The sequence below is a fragment of the Nelumbo lutea genome, chromosome 3, assembly GCF_056320005.1.
Source record: "Nelumbo lutea isolate HS-2025 chromosome 3, American lotus-T2T, whole genome shotgun sequence".
Classification (NCBI taxonomy): domain Eukaryota; kingdom Viridiplantae; phylum Streptophyta; class Magnoliopsida; order Proteales; family Nelumbonaceae; genus Nelumbo; species Nelumbo lutea.
In genome coordinates this window covers 100,215,192-100,227,349 of record NC_142686.1, presented here as the reverse complement: position 1 = coordinate 100,227,349, position 12,158 = coordinate 100,215,192, and the positions used below count along the sequence as shown (strand labels likewise).

The following is a 12,158-nucleotide window of genomic DNA, read 5'->3' as shown; positions in this document are numbered from 1 at the left end:
ACACTATGTTAGTCTGTCTATCTCTCTCTTTCTCTTATCTTTATGGTAGTAATGATGTTATGCCCTTTTTTGATGGTTTGTTTTTCCTTCTGTGCTTTTATACGAGTATGTTGAAATCCATTTTAGTTTCGACTCCGTTTTGTAAAGAGGAATTTGCGGCGTTTGCAGTGTAGTTTTCCACTTAATAGACCGGTTAATTGTGTTTTTTGGGTTCTCGTTACTCTTGCCTCTTTCTTCTTGTCCTTTTAATAGACAACATCACATTGGTATCCCTCATCTTTCACTTCATTCTACTTTTTTTTTTGTGTTTTTAACAAGATTTTAAAAACTGACCCGAAACCGGAATCGTTTTGGCCACTAGTTTTCAGGTCGATGGTTTGACCATCCGGTTTAAATAAACAATCCATTCCAACAAAAAAATAAAAGTAATTAAGATAAAAAATGAAAAAAGAAAACATTGAATGGGATAGTCAGGGTCCGGATTTAGGGTAAAATGGAACCAGTTGTCAAGACAGTTCCCTGGCCGAACGGTTCGATCATCCGGGTCAAAGACGGTTTGAAAATATTGATTTTTAATGAATTCTTAAATTCTTTCATCTTTTTATTCCTATTTCACTTTTCTTTATTTTTCTGCGTTTTATGATTTTTTTTTTTTTTTTTTATCTTTGGTCTAGTTTGAACTCCCTACTCTTTGATATTTTTATGGACTCTTTGATAATTGGGTGTGGGAAGAACTTTTTCTTCCAAATATTGCACATCTACATATCTATTACAGTTGGTAGTAGAAAAATCTTATTGTTATCTAACAGACATATTTGTTCATGTATAGCTTTTTTATATGCTATTTGTTTCATATAGGAAATGTAGCTCCTTGTATATTAATTTTTTTTCAATAAATTTATCTTAATGGATGGTGTTGACCTGCTATAGGATCCCCTAGCAGTTTTCATTATTACCCATGGTCTTTGGAGCCAAGTAGGTTAATGCTGCCAGCAAGTTTCTTTATGGTCAACTTCAAGAAAATGATTCCAAAGGTTGATGCTCTCGTGTTCCAGGGAATCGGATGGGTTTTTCTTTAACCTAATGTATTGATGTTCTCATGTTCCAATGTGATTGCCATAAATTGCTCAAATTACTTCTCTTCAAAAATTTTTAAGGTTTTGAAGGGTTTTGGTTAGGGGTGCAAGTCAGGCAGGTTGGGCCGGGTTTATGGTCAACCCAGGCCTGGCCCTAAAATTTGGGGTTAAGGCCCAAGCCTGAGGTCAAGTCTGATTTTTCCAACTTGAGCCTAGCTCATCCTGCAATTTGATGCATTCGGGTTAGGGTTGGGCTTGAGCTTGGGCCGGGTTCGGGTTGGTTAATGAACCCACTCTAGAATTATACATATATAAATGTATTTATGCAAATATATATACATATATTTATGTATGTATGTAAATATATATGCAGAATATCTATACAAATGTTATATATACAAATATGTATGTATATATATATGTAAATATGTATGCAACATTTACATATATACACATATATATGTATAAATTTATATAATTGGGTCGGGCTACCTAAGGGCTAGGCCCAAACCCAGCTCGAAAAATAAAAAAGCCCGACTTCTTGGGCCCGAATCCAGCTCGATGAACAAAAATCCAAGCCCAGCCTATGTAAAATTCTGAATTGGATTGGTTCGGGCTCGAACTGGGCCCACCCAAATTGCACCCCTAGTTTTGGTTGCTTGGACCCATGTTACATGCCTCCAGGCATGATGGTAGATATTACAAGGACACTTCAAAAGTTTTATATGGGATATCCATACTAGAAAGTAGCCTATTATATTTTAACAAATCATACTAAGAAAGTCTTATAGATTTTAAAAGTTTAATTAAACTTGACAAGGTATAAGCATTGAAGTAATATTTAGATTATTAAAAAAAAAAAACTAAATACAAAGCATAATACATCTTTTATTAAATGGGATATCCATACCTCTATGGTTCGATCTGTGTCTTGGAATGAAGAGGCATTTTCTGTGTCCCATATTTGCTTTCTTAGATTTAGACTGCTATATGTTTACTATTTTCTTTTGAAGGTAAATAAAAAATGTATTTACTTCTTTTAAACCGTTAAATGTTTAATTCTTTCATATAATGTTGTGGCTTATCTTTTTTTTTTTTTCATTGCATGTATTTTTAATCTGAAAGTATTAGAAAAAGAAATTTAATGTATGATGCTATGCCAGTTTTTGCGTATGTGAAAATTCATTTCAGTTGCCAATCGATTTTGTAAAGAGGGATTTGCAGCCTTTGTAGTTAATAGACCTGTTAATTATAGTTTTTGGTTCTGGTTACTCCTGCCTCTTTATATAAATATTTATATTTATATATTTTTTTATTTGTAAAGAAATGATAAAAATTTGTAATTTGAGGCCAAAAAATGTTTTTTTTTTACAATAATAATGAGACAAGGCACATTTGGCACCTTCAGATGCATAAATCTTGAAAAGTTATGCAAAAAAAAAAATAAAAAAAGATCACCCAAATCAGACATCCAAGCACAAAGTTATAACCTCTAGAAGTTTGCACATGCATTGAGTGTGCAATGACCTAGTGATCGGGCCAAACAGGTCAATGATTCGATTGTTCAAGTTGGATGGTTTTTGATGATGTCAACAATTTTCTACTAAATGGCAAGTTTCATGCAAATCAAACATGGAATTTTGACTGGGTGATGGTTCGAACGGTTCAACTACTCGGGTCAATGGTGGGTTGAAAACATTGGTTAGAATAAATATTGGGTGTAAAAATGGACTAGATCATGATCCAATTCCAAATTCAAATCCAATCCTATTTTGTCGAATCCTAATATCCCCCTATTGGATTTTCAAATAGGATAAGATAAAAGGAACAGATTAAAATCGATCACCCTATCCTAATATCCCCCTATTTATTTATTTATAAATATGCTTATATTATTATTTTCTTTTTATAAAAAGACATGTATATATATAATGAAAATAGTTGAAAATTTTTTTGTTTTTTTTTGTTTTTCTTTATATAGATTATTATGTTTTTTCCTTTTAATAATTTGTTAAAATTTACATAAATTAAATCAGATCAGATCATATCCACATATCCTACATCATTAATGGATTCAAATTTGAATTAACCTTTGTGAGATTGGATGGAATTCAAAATTTATATTATTGGATTGAACTTGGATATACTCTGATTCGAATTGATCTAATTTGCTTGCATCCTTAAAAATAAAAAGATAGGGGGATATGAGAGATCAGGGGTGTCCCTAATAGTGTTGAAAATGAGAACTTGTTCCTGCCATCCTTTCTGATATCACAAAAGTCCTAAGAAAACCTTAAAGCCGTGGGGACTACCCAACAAGTAGCAAGAAAAGTTAACAAGTTCTTTTAGATCTACCATTCTAGTTGTCATTAATGGATTGCCACTGCAGCCCACTGCAGAATTCTGAAATTACAACACCCATAGTCTATTAATAGCTCCCCTATAAATCGCATCTTGCCCGTGGATTTGGCATCAATCTATGGTCAGAATTCATCCCACCTTGTATGGTGAGATGGGCTGAATAGTCATGCTCCCTTTATTATATCAGGTATGCTCAAAATGAAAAAGTATTTAATAATCATACAATGTAATATACCAGGTCATCATCTCCATTATCAACTCTCTCTCTCTCTCTCTCTCTCTCGTCTCCTCTTTAATTCTCTATGCCTCGTCAACTTCTTCTGGGGTGGTAGTGCCTATAACGAACTTTCCTGAACATCCACTCATTTGAACTTTTCCTGAGAACTCATGGCAGTATACAAAAGGTCTACTGGTTGCTATAAATATGAATTGGCACATGATCGTCTTATGCATGAAATCTTAAAGGATTCGACTATGATATAGAAAAGATATAACATCCGAAAATCAACTGACAAATAAACCAGAATCATAAACGTAATAATATATATATGGTGTTTATCAAAATTCGTGGGTGTTGTTTATCAACGTATTTCAGAACGAGGCTTCGATTCAATGGCAATCTCTTCACTTTCTTTTTAGAATTCAAAGACTTTTGAAGGAAGTTCAGCCGATTTATTTTTATTATGGGCCCATTTGGGAGGGCTTCTGCGTTTTAGGTGAGATGAGGTGATTAAGCCGTGGTGGTTGAGCCCCGTGTTTGGGATTTTCACCAAACACAGCTTGGTGAAAGGCTTTTGGGAGGGTTACCTGAAGTAATTTTGTACTTCATTTGCATTTTAGGCATTTGGAATACAGTGAATGGTTTTTCGGATTTTCACCAAACACAACATCTGGTGTTCCCATGTGGGGCTTATCGCTGCATCCCAAAAGCCCTCCTGAACAGACACTATATTCCTAGAATTAGGGGTGTCAATTGGACTGGATTGGTTTCAATCCGATCCAGTCCAATGTGAATCCATTATAAATGGATCAAGTTTAATCCAATCCAATGAATATTTTGGATTATTTTGGACCGGTTCAATTCAATATTTGGACCATCCATTCTATTCAAATTCATTTTAATTTAGATTGGTTTCAACCTAAATCCAGTCCATTGACACCTATATTCTAATCTTATATCAATGGACCAAATATTGGCTTAATCCAACCCAATCCAATATGAACTTATTATGAACGGACCAGGTCCGATCCAATCTAATAAATATTTAGGACTAGATTGGTCCAATCTAATATGTCTTCTTGGTTTGTTCAATCCATCCAAATTGATTTTGGACCAGATGGGATCCAATCTAAAATTGATCCATTGACACTCTTAGCTAGAACTGCTAATACTATAGCTCATTGACTGTCATATAAGGAAGGTAACAATTTTGTTCAAGATCATGTTTATTTTGATTATATGCCAATTGGAATGCCAAATGTAAAAGAACTTATTAACCTTTCTTTCAGATGATATAATTATTTTGTCAAATAAAACCACGCCATAATAGGGCCTATAGTTGATTAAAAAATAACACACATAGAAACCACACTATCAACACCCCCTCAACCGAGTCGTTTTCTAAACTGTAGGACAACTTAAAAATCTATTATCAATTATATGGATTATTCATATGGTGATCCCTTCAATGAAATAAATTTTAATCATGGTAACTTTTACGGGTCGGATTGGGTCGGTTTACTAAGGTTTTTCCAACCGACCCGACCTAATCGGGTTATCTGAACTTAAAATCGAAACTGACCCAGTGTTAAGCATAACCGACCTGGTCGGTTTGAGTCGGGTTGGGTTGGTTTGGGTCGGTTTCGGCTCTAAGTTCAACCATGCTTGACAGAAACTCAACTACAATATATATGTGGGGATTGTGGCACCACAGTATGTGAGGTAGTGAACGCAAGAAAAACCTTATTTTTGATAAACAGGATATACTTCTAGTCCACACAGTTTGGACTTTGGAGAGGAGAAGAAGAGCAAAACCCATATATAATAATAATGCCTATTATAGAGGTATATATGTTATATATCTTTTCGGTAATTAAGTTTTATCTCCAAAACCACAAACCTATCCCTTTGATTATATTCATTTTGAAGTTTAATTGTCTTAATTGGGATTTGGGTGAATTCTGTAGGGAGATTTCAGGACAGTTAATTACAATCATTAACCTAGCCAATGTAATAGATTTGAAGAGGGACAATTAGTTATGGGGGCTTAATTAATTTAAACTTCATAAAGGGACAATTAGTCGGTTTTGGTTTTCACACAAGAAAACCGAAGCCGACCCCGATGATTTATGATGTTTTACAACTCGAAACCGATCGGTGTTGAAGATAACCCGACTGACTCGGGTTGGGTCGATCTGGATTGATCGGGTTGGGCCTTCTTATGAACAGCCCTGGTAACTTTTGATAATCTAAAACATTGGTCATTTGAAAATTTTAATAATTTTGAATCTTGAAATTTGAAATATAAAAAGTTTATGGTCGCTTGTTGATTAATTATAATTTCATTGAATGCTAAAAGCCTTTTATCTCGAAATAATATGTTATTTTTATCATTTATAAATTTTAATTCTTTTTATATTCCTTGAGGTTTATAAGGCCATTAAAGCGTCGTTTACGCTATTCTTTTTCTATCAATGAGGCTGAGGCTTGGGCTACAGTAGGCGCCCATAAGGTCACTTGCAAATTCTCCTAGGGCTCATGTGTATCCTCCATGGAATGTTAGCAATCTCATGGTAGAATGCCAAGATATTTCTGCTTGTTTCAACAGCAACATATTCGGAGAAGTAAACTTCACAGCAGATCGTTTGGCTAATATGGGTCACCAATGCAAATGTTTTTTATTCTAAACTTTATTTTATTTGTTTGTTTGATGCCTATGAAAAAGATATAATATCTGAAAAACAATTTATCAATAAATAAGAATCATAAATGTGATAATCAATCAGGTATTATTTATCAAAATTCATGGGTAAATTTTGATTGATCAAAACTCTTTTCCTACCATATCTTTCCCACACAATTGATTTTCCCATCTATACATATCCCATATTCTAGTCTAGCAAGAAAGAAAATGTCATGTTTCGTGGTTTGACCGTTAAAAAAATGAGAAAGGTAAAAAAACAAAAAAGTAAAAAAAAAAAAAAGTTGTTCTGAAATAATCCGAAGTAACGAGTAAGGCGATGAGGGACGCTGAAATCACCTCCCAAATCCCAATTACAATCAGAGAAGAGAAAAAGGAAATCGAAGGGAGATAGTTTGGTTAATACTTATTAGTTTACTCCATTTTTTCTCACCTCGCCTATCCCGTCTCTAAAACCCTTGCAGCTGCGGCGCCTCATCTCTGATCGGTTGTTCCTGGAAAAGGCGCGAAGGTCGTCGGAGGTAGGTGGATGATAGATCTGGCATAGACGATCCTATCTATGCAATTTTTACGGGGTTTTCTTTTTTTCAGATCTGAGATAATGTGATCGTTCTGTGTAGTTCTCTTGTCTACACTGGAGTTGAAGCAAAGAAACGGCTAATTGGGGGCGTACGCACTGGAGTTGACAAGCTCTGAGGTATGAATTTGGACTCATCTGAAGATATTTATTATATTTGCTTTTATTTCTTTTTCTTTAGTTGATATAATCTTATCTTCTTCATCCTATCTTTTCAATTCGAAAACAGGGGGCTTCGTTCCCTTTAATCGTTTTAATCCATCCGTCTAGAACGAAATCCCTTTCATATTCTTCGTCTTTTCATTTTCTCTTTCTGAATAGATAAGAAAGCACCGTATATCTTTCGGTATAAAGACGTTCGTGTTCCTGCTGCGACGGGTGTTTTGAATTGTGGGATTGGAGTGTTCAGTTTTTGATTTCGGAGAGTTGGATCATTCAGTTTTGTCCCATCATTCATATTCTTCAGTTATATGTATCTTTTGTTTGTCATTCTTTATTACTCTCATATTTGAAATGGGTTTCAATGAGACCTTTCCACCTTTCCACATTTCTTAGGAGGTGCCAAACTCTGTTCGTTCGTGCTGAACCTACCATCTTCCTCCCCTTATAGATTAGGCTTTTAGTTGAATTTGGGCTTTGCTATCTAGTATCTACAACTAATAGCTTTGACGAATATCTATAAAAAAAAAAAAAAAGAAAAAAGAAAAAACTATTAGCTTTGACGGAAAATTCTTTAGTGGTCGTAAATGCAGTTGGTTTCGCACTATTTCTGACATTGTTCTAGGTAGCAGTTTTGACACGTGGAAGGATAGATGTGAGAGATAAATGGTTAGGACGGGGAAGTACGGAAAGAAAATTTTCTGTTTGGTACAGAGATCGCTTTCTTCCCAACGCTTTGATATCAATTGCCCTCCTTTTTTTATTTTATTTTTTTGCTTTTACGAAGTCTAGAAGCTAAAATTATCTCCATACAGTCTCTTTTCCAAGAAATAGCTTGGCTTTAAGTGACTATGTTTGCATTCTACTTAGAATGAAGCAGGTAGAGAAGAGGAGTCGGACTTTACCCCTTATTTTCTGATGGTTATCCACCTGTGTCCTCTTTTGATGCTTTTGGATCAAAATGACATAATCCATTTGATAATTCATTAATGATAAGCATAGTGTTAACACAAATTTCGTGTATTTGATTCATACAAAATATGGAGACAAATTACAAAAATAAATTTGTAATATATAGGGAATGAACTCTTTGATTTTTGCTCGATGACGTGAGCTACCTCTAATTAACGGTCGAATTCGGTAAAGAAAAATAAATTTCCCATTTTCTTTGGGGAATCTCGAAAGCCATTTACTCAATAGAGCCACATATTTCAGTTTTACATTTCCAATTCCCAAACTCCTTCACCTTCTCTCACCGAATCAAATGATATTTTTTTCCTTCCCTAGGCTCCCACAAAAAGTCCCTCATAATTTTCTCAATTCTTCTTATCATAGCTTGGGACATTCTAAAGACTGACATGTAGTAGACTGGAAGATTCACCAAGGTGAATTGATCAATGTGATTCTTCTCCCTCCCAAAGAAATATAATTCCTCTTCCAACTTGCCAATCTTTTTTCAAACCTTTCTACTACTGGGTTCCAAAAGCCGACCAATCGAGGGTTCTTTCCACCAAGGGGCAATCCCAAATAACACAAAGACTAATCTCCAATCTCACAACCCAACAATGCAGCCAAATCTCTGAACTCACTATCTTCTAAATTGATGCTAGCCACTAGACTCTTAGACCTATTGAATCTCAAGTTGGAGATCCTTTCAAACAAGTTCACAACTAATTTTAGGTTTTCCACATCTTCATTGCTCTCCCCTTCACAAAAAATCAAAGTATCATATGCAAACTGCAAGTGTGAGACCAAAACTCTATCTCTCCCCACAAAACCATCTTGATTATTATTCAATTTCACCGAGACTTAAAATCTTCCCACTAGCTCACCACAACAAGAAAACATATCTTCCTTCCAGTCTGTTATGATTCCCCCTGAAGCACCCCAAGTTGGTGCATAGCACTATTGACAATTTCTTTGTCCCCACAAACTCCTAATCCACTTCCTATCAACCTCCTGAGTCTTGGATTCTTGGATCAGAACTATATCTGGCTTTTCTTTCTTCAACATCTCCTTAATCAACCTCCTTTTTGTGGGACTTCCTAGCCCCCTAACATTCCAGTTGATGATCTTCATTGAACTAACTGAAAAAACCCAAACACCCTTTCTTCCTAAAAGCATCATTTCCTCCTTCCCCCCAACATTAAACTCTTTGTCCCCTTCAACATCATTAATTAATTTCTCCACTTCCTTCATTTTTTTCATTCTTTTTCCACCCCCTTTTTTCCTTCCTTTTTTTTTAAATAATCTCCTCATCTGTTTTCTCTGGATTAAGACCCATTCTATTGGCGAATTTCATCAGCTGGTCCTCTTCCACGTGTATCTTCCCTCCTGCAAAAAATCCTCCTGCCCACTACTTTTTCCCTTTTCTTTCATCGGATCAGTGTCATCCTTCTTCTTATCTCTTTCTTCCTTGCCCTTCTCCCCCTCCTCTCTATACTCTTTATACTTAAAATTAAAATTTAAAAAAGAACTAAAAAATTAATGAAAGGCGTATCGGTTAAAGTACCGATACACCTCTGTTGATACACATATGTGTATTGATACTTTCAACCGTGCTGGTGTCTATACAAGATTATTTCTTTACATGTTAAATTTTTGTCCAAAAACTAAAAGGTTGTTAAGATATTTTCCATGTATAGAAAGAAGTAATGCTTTACTAATTAGCAACATCTAATAAATTAGTCAAAAAAAAGGTAATGATCTTACTTCTCTCTGTCACTTAATTTCAGTTATAGCTCAAGGTTTAAATTGGCTAGTGATGCATTAAAGTATTGCAATATAAATGATTATTAGTGGTGATCTCAAACTGATCTGATACAAGGCTGCTTATATTGTTTTAATTGATCCATATGTTTTTTCTTCCAATGATGTTCTATCCACACTGGTAGAGGCCCCATTTTTTGAATCTCGATGTTTCTTCTTGTTTTTTTTTTTCTTTTGAAAATTTGTGGATAAATACATTACCATGGACCTACTTCCAATAAATTCTGATATGAAGTTACCAACCATTTAACAAGGTTGGCGGCATCACAAGTTTTAAAGCATCAGCAAATTAGTATGGGAATTGCATATTGCAACACTTATTAAATTAATTGATTGACTGTACATGGTTTACTATTTTCCATTTAAACAAGTTGGTGAAAAGTACAACTTCATTTGAAAATTTAAACTTCACAAGGTATCTTATGAGTTTTCCATCTTTTGAGGCAGAAAACATTTTATTTCATTTTTCTTGTAACAGGTTCAATTATTGTGGCTTTCTTCATCAAATTGTTTGATCACTATTGGCTCACAGGACCCAAATTTTGGCAACAGTGGCCATGTCATCATCATATCTCCCTGCTACAACAGACTCAATAGTGCATGCTTTAGAAGCCAAGGACCCAACAGAGGCCATATCCATGCTTTACCGTATACTTGACAACCCGTCCTCTTCTTCAGAAGCTTTACGCATAAAAGAACAAGCCATTTCAAATCTGTCAGATCTTCTCAGACAGGAAAGTAAGGCTGAGGAGCTTCGGAGCCTTTTGACTCAATTGAGGCCCTTTTTCTCCTTGATTCCCAAGGCTAAAACTGCAAAGACAGTCCGAGGAATAATTGATGTTGTGGCCAAGATACCTGGAACATCTGATCTCCAGATATCCCTTTGCAAAGAAATGGTTCAGTGGACACGTGTTGAGAAGCGTACCTTTCTTAGACAACGAGTAGAAGCAAGGCTTGCTGCGCTTTTGATGGAGAACAAGGAATATGTAGAAGCTTTAACCCTTCTAACAGGTCTTGTTAAGGAGGTCAGGAGATTAGATGACAAACTTCTTCTTGTGGACATAGATTTGTTAGAGAGTAAACTCCATTTCTCTCTGAGAAACCTTCCCAAGGCAAAGGCCGCACTTACAGCTGCAAGAACAGAGGCAAATGCTATCTATGTCCCTCCAGCACAACAGGGCACCATAGATTTGCAGAGTGGGATCCTCCATGCAGAAGAGAAGGATTACAAGACTGCCTACAGCTATTTCTTTGAAGCATTTGAAGCTTTCAATGCTCTTGAAGACCCTAGGGCAGTCTTTAGTCTTAAGTACATGTTGTTGTGCAAGATCATGGTTAACCAGGCTGTTGATGTGGCCGGGATAATATCTTCAAAAGCAGGCATGCAGTATGTGGGGCCAGAGTTGGATGCTATGAAAGCTGTGGCTGATGCTCATTCAAAGCGCTCCTTAAAGTTCTTTGAGACTGCATTGCGAGATTATAGGGCTCAGTTAGAGGATGATCTAATTGTTCACAGACATCTATCATCCCTGTATGATACACTCCTGGAACAAAACCTATGCAGGTTAATTGAGCCTTATTCAAGGGTTGAGATTCTTCATGTTGCTGAGCTGATTGAACTGCCTGTTGATCATGTGGAGAAGAAGTTATCTCAGATGATTCTGGACAAGAAGTTTGTCGGGACTTTGGATCAGGGTGCTGGGTGCCTCATCATCTTTGATGATCCCAAGCCAGATACAATCTTCCCAGCAACATTAGAAACCATTTCCAACATTGGCAAGGTTGTGGACAGTTTGTACATAAGATCTGCCAAGATAATGGCATAGGAATCCATGTGAGACTTTGTTCATTTGGTGTGGCTTTTTCTAGTGCAACTTCATTGCTGTCTTTTCCAAAATTCATGCTAGATAGGGGCATCTTTTCCTTCTTTCAGTTTAATCTTATTACTTGGGTTCGAGATGCAAATTGGTTACCGCATCATGAGAATTAAACATCTTGAGTTACTGACCCTGGATTTGTTTGATAATTAGAAATTACCTGAATTATTAGATTAGTATGCATTCAAGTTTGTCATGGGATTGGTTGGGTGTTGAAGAAACCCCAACCTCCAACAAGTTTGCTTATTTTCATTGCACGTATTTTCTTACATCCCTTTTCATTGCATGTCTTATCTTTTCTGTGACAATAAGGATCATTGACAAATGTCCAGTGCCCTATGAAGGGAGGAGTATCTGTATCTTCATGTCTAGTTGCCTTTTATCCCCATCCCAACTTTTTAAGTGCTCAGTATATAGC

General features: G+C 35.7%; 1 pseudogene across 4 annotated transcripts; it reads left to right on the top strand.

Moving 5' to 3' along the window:
* The first annotated feature begins 6,116 nt into the window (after nucleotides 1-6,116).
* Nucleotides 6,117-11,760, top strand: LOC148867152 (26S proteasome non-ATPase regulatory subunit 11 homolog pseudogene; annotated as a pseudogene). 4 transcript variants are annotated; one of them, XR_016110087.1, is made up of 3 exons: nucleotides 6,117-6,879; nucleotides 6,979-7,055; nucleotides 10,342-11,760. The product of XR_016110087.1 is annotated as a 26S proteasome non-ATPase regulatory subunit 11 homolog pseudogene, transcript variant X1 (transcript). The 4 variants fall into 4 exon arrangements; XR_016110089.1 differs by having other exon boundaries at nucleotides 6,119-6,879; nucleotides 10,396-11,760; XR_016110090.1 differs by having other exon boundaries at nucleotides 6,562-6,879; nucleotides 6,950-7,055; nucleotides 10,396-11,760.
* Nucleotides 11,761-12,158: the final 398 nt, after the last annotated feature.